The 5,565-nt window shown below is 32.1% G+C and overlaps 1 pseudogene; it reads left to right on the top strand.

Moving 5' to 3' along the window:
• Positions 1 to 3,830: 3,830 nt before the first annotated feature.
• LOC100575529 lies at positions 3,831 to 4,860 on the top strand (annotated as a pseudogene).
• Positions 4,861 to 5,565: the final 705 nt, after the last annotated feature.

Here is a 5,565-nt window from a genome sequence, read left to right as displayed (position 1 = left end):
TTATTAGACTATATAAAATAAGAATAACAGTTCAGTATGTTTTTCTCTTTTACTTTATTCACATCACTTACAACAAAAAAACGAACATCACTTGAGATGCATAACTTATCATTTATCTCATAGAAAATTGAATGTGTATCATGGTTACACCAATAGGTGTTGCCAACACTACACATGAGTTTGGACTTTGCCCCGCATTATCGTCATTACCACAGACGCGACCGTTCCGATATCTCCAGAGAGGGAAGCGTTATCGGTGTGCCGCCGACGGTCTCTGCCCCGCCGCATGCTTGTCCGTCGCAGTGCCTTCAGTCGCGAACTCGCCGTTTCTGTCGCCTTTTCTCAGCCGTCTTGGCAATGCTCGTAACTTGTTACATTCGCGAACCGGTGTGCCGTCGTCACTCAATAACGCCATCTTGGCTTTCTGTGCGCCCTAGCCGCCTGAGTTAGATGTTCCGTGTCGTGCCCCTCATTGCACACACAAAACGCGTTCGGTGGCCGCCCGTGCCAAAAACCACAGTTTAATTTGCCCAGCCGGTGTGTGCGCAGTGCGGTCCGCCGTGTTCGTCACGTGTTTTACGAGCCTGGACCTCCGTCGGCTGCTTTTGTCCAAGTCGACGTTGTGGTGTGTCGCCGCAGCCCGGTCAACCGCCATCTGCCCATTATCGTCGTGCCGGGACAACGGCAACACCCGTTATCTGCAGTCTCGTCGCTATCAAGTCGTACACAGCTGATTAATTTGTTTACCTTTTTTTTCCGTTACCCGACGTGGTACTATAATTTATATATTTTGTATGTAACTGAATTTTTTTGGCCGTTCCTATTGTAAACGCGCTCATATGTATTGTAACGTGCCTACAACTGCGCAACTACTGATGGAAGTATAAAAATGAAATAAGAAAATTAATTGTAGCACTTGTATTTATTAACTCTTTAAAATATTATTATTTAATCAAAAAATGTCTAAGTCCAATAAATGTATAATAAAACTGTGGGTCAGCGAGATGTGACTATGTATTTAGTTAGACTGTTCTTCTTGGGGCTCGTTGTTTGTCTGATGGACGCTTGTCCATCAGCTCTCCTCGATGGGTATCTGTCCCTGTTCCTTATATTATTTCAGATGACCACACATGGTCATCTTGCGGTAAGGCCTGGCGTGGGATTGTCACACGCTTGCACACGCCGGATGTCTAACATATATTTATTGTTGTTGCAAAGTTTATGGTGTTATTTAATATATCAACACAAATCCTAGTTTATATTATTTTAGAATTATTTATATACGTAGTCATATATCTAGTGCCAAACGCCGCTCATGGTCACGCGCTATTACACTACGCGATACCATTGATATTATTATTATTATTATTATTACGCGAGCGCTCGCTCGCGTATTATATTTATATTTACGCGGCGCGTATATTATATGATAAAACGTACATTTATAATGTGATTGATAGCAAATTAGTAAGTAAATAGTTAAGATAGTCACAGATCGCTACAGTATCTAGATATTTTACTAACACTAGCACGTACGAATCATTTTCTGCTGAGCCATTACAATAAAATTGTTATAATATTGTCACACGAAAACAACTAGATTTTTACTGTCATCGATCTTCCTATTATTTTTTTCCGCCATACAGTCCACTCTCTCATTCTCATCCCTTCCCTCGGAAGTCACGAGGAAGGCATTTCGACGAAGACAACAAGCGCGTCGGGTTTACGTGTAGTTCTCGCCTGCGCACACACACACACACACACACACACGTACCTACTCTCGTCACCCGGCTTCATTGTGCAGCCGCCTCTCGCACAGTAATATATCATTGATATAGTGTTTCCAGTTTGTTTCATTATTATTGTATATATGTGGTACCATAGTAGATTTGGGCTCTGAATTATATACGTATGCTTTTTTTGTTATGTTTAACAAGTATGACGTGTCAAAATTGTGATCGTTTCCTATACTCGTAAATTGGTTATCATGCCATTGTTTGGTAAACACCGATAGTTCTAGTAGATGTGTTATTTTTAAAATTGCTAAGATTTTTTGATTTTTGTATGCATTTAGTTTGTAATGATCATAATATATTATAATATTATCTTTGAAATAGTGTGTGTGTAATGCTTCGACAAACTCAAAATATTCGAATATATTTGTGTAACATATTATGGTGGTTATACTATTATAATTATTTTTACGGTAAGCAACGTAGGTATATGCTCATTTGCATGTACTTTTTGTCAATTCTACCTAAGGATCTGATAACGAGATAGAACTTCAGAAAACTTATTTGAATTCCTTAATATGTCTACCTACTTAAGATCGATCAGGACACGTTCTAAAAAAAGTATTGGTTTAATATCTTCTTTTGATATGCATCGATTAATAACATGCATGAACTTGACCCACCCACTTTCTATGATACGACCCAAACCAATACCAAATGTTAGCAAATAGTTAGCAAATAATAGCAAATTTACCGTTGAAGTTAGCAACTCAAAATTCTATTTTTGGCTGATTTAAAAAACAATTTCAGTCCACGATAATCTATACCTACGCAATATAGATTTTTTTATAAATCGAATTTAAATATAAAAATTTAGAATTTATTATTTCCAATTATATTTTTACTAATTAAATATTGATTTTTTATCAAATAAAGATTTTTTCATCAAATGCATTTTTTTTTTATTAAATATAGATTTTCTATTTTTTTATTTTATTTAGATTTTTATTTTATTAAATATACATTTTTTTTATTAAATGTAGATATTTTATAAATTTAATCCAAATAAAAAGCCAAATTGAATAAAAATACATAAAATGAATAAAATAAAAATAAACGGCTTGCTTCTTAATAATATTACTAATAAATTATTAGTAATATTATAATAGTCATAATTTATTATACTATAATTATTCATTTTCCTGCTCTTTATATTATTTTTCATTAAATTGTGCGGCTCACGATTCTTTTGATAGCTAGCCACGGCCACCATTCTGAAAAGTCACTATAAACAGTATACTATAAATAATTTTTACATATATTATGATTTGTATAAAATAATGTATAACGATAATCTTATATAATTTATTTTATAAAATATACTCAAAGTTACCTAATAAAAAATACATAAAATCTATATAAATTGACTTATATTTTTTAAGTTCATATTAGGTGCTGTAATACATTATATTATATCGTTTCACTATGTGACCGACGTGAGACGAGGATTCGATCAATGGGAAATACACAATGACTTGAAAAAAAAATTAAAAATATATCTAATACAAATCCACATGCAATAATGTACATCAGACAATAGTTTAGTTTAAAAAAGCAAGAAGAAACTAGGTATATTATTATTTCTATGATTTGTCGTTATTTACTATTTTATATTATTAATATTTTTAAATAATTGTGTAACGTTGATTATAAGTTTATATAATATTATTATTATGTTTTTCTCTAAGATTTAAATAAATTTAAATTGATTTAAAAATGATTTTTTATAAGTGTGTTTATTTTATTGATGAAAGTATAAAATAAAACTATATTGTGAATTGTGGTGTTTTCTAACTACAAAAAAAAAAAAATTATATTTAATGTTATTTTTATACCACTTATACGTAGAAGTGTAGAGGTGTTAAATATTTGCTAACTACCGTTGTTCGTTTGGTGTAAAAGTGAAACGACAAAATTGGGTGGGCTGAAAATTTTTTTTCTAAAATCACCCAAAAATAGAATTTTGAGTTGCTAACTTCAAAAATTAATTTGCTATTATTTGATAAATAATCGGACAATGTGGGTGGATTACAGAGCTTGCGCTAATGGATAGTTCTAACCAATATGGGTAGTTCTAAATTAAAATGGGCAATTCTAAAAACAAATTTGGTCAGTACCAAAAATTGTGAATTTTCTGTACTATTCGTATATGTAATATTGTTTAATTTAATTATGTATTTTATTTAATATTTTTTGTTTGGTTTTTAATATTTGTTGTACTATCTTCTGTAGCATGCATCAAAGATATTCATAATTTAATTGGCGCAGACGAAGATTTAAAAGAATTTTCATAGGAGTATGATGAATTGATATCAATGGAAAATATACCTATATCTGAATTACGAAAAATGAAATTTATTAAACTAGTAAAAACATATGGCTCAAAACATTTTCCAAATGTTTGTACAATGTTGGCGAGAGTGGCAGCTGCTAAACATCATAGTGCTGATGTTGAAAGTTTGATATGTGCCAGCAACTTATTAAAATCACCATTACGCTCAACTATGAATATTGAGACAGACAATTTGAGCTTATATAATATAAATTATAATATGCCACCATTATACGGTTAGAATGCTAGGGACACAGACACACAGTTTACCATTGGATGTCTAAAAAGAAATATCGAGTCCTTAAAAGAAGAAAAGGAAAGGAACAATGTTATTTTGGTGGAGTTTTCTTTGAAGTATCTGGTAAAAACAAAATTATTGATAGTGGCGAAGACACTGAAGATAAAAAAAAAATGTTTAATCTGTTATTATTATTAATACATTTTAATAAATAAAGTTATGTTTAAAGTGTTTACATGTGTAGTCAATATATAGTTTGGTAAACAGTGGTTGTTAAGCGAATTTAGAGAGAGACAAATGTATTTAATCTACATGTACAAAAATATTAAGGGCTGGTTGTACCGTCTTCGATTAAACTTCGATTAAGGTTAATCAGGTGATAACAGATGTTTTTTTTAACCGGGCAAATTCGGCCGATTAAACTCCGGTTACCTTTAATCAGAGATGGTACAACTGGCCCTAAAATGTTGGGCAGTTCTACAATTTTCTTAGCGCAAGGTCTGGTGGATTATCTGAACTCGGCCCACCCAAATTAAAAATAGTTATAAGTTTATAACTTCTTCAATAATGATTTGCTAACTTCAACAGTAAATTTTCTTTTATTTGCTAACTATTTGATAACTTTTCTTATTGGTTTAGGTCGTGTAGTGAGATAAAAATAAAAAAAGATAAAATAGAAAAAGGGAAGTCGGGGAAGTGCGGAGTAGTGCGGCAAATTACAAAGGGTATGGGAAATTAAGAAGGTACGCATATCGGCACTTATATTACATTATTTTTATCCTACTACAGAATATTATTAGCCGAGTACGGAGTTGATAATCTGTCATAGAGTGTAAAATATATGGTGTGTTCACTTACCTCGTGTAGCTGTGAAAAGTACTCGTTGATCCTTGTTGGAATGGATATATCTCTGATTGGTGTGGATCGATGCACGTTACTATTATTTTACGACTTGTATTACAATATCTTATACCAGTTATAAGTTCATATTTTGCCCATACACTGTCGACTCTTTGTATTTATAATTAACTACCACCTGTGTGTCTTCTTTTGTAAGGATACACTGGATTTTGATATTATAGTGGGATAAGAATGGTTTGGATTATAACATTTGTTAACATTTCTTTTTCCTTGTGCATAAGCTTGCAACACATATGTGGTTTTTTTTATATTTTCATGGATGTTTATTAGTTGACATCATT

The sequence above is a fragment of the Acyrthosiphon pisum genome, chromosome X (assembly GCF_005508785.2).
Source record: "Acyrthosiphon pisum isolate AL4f chromosome X, pea_aphid_22Mar2018_4r6ur, whole genome shotgun sequence".
NCBI classification, from domain to species: Eukaryota; Metazoa; Arthropoda; class Insecta; order Hemiptera; family Aphididae; genus Acyrthosiphon; species Acyrthosiphon pisum.
This window is presented reverse-complemented; position numbering and strand designations above follow the sequence as displayed.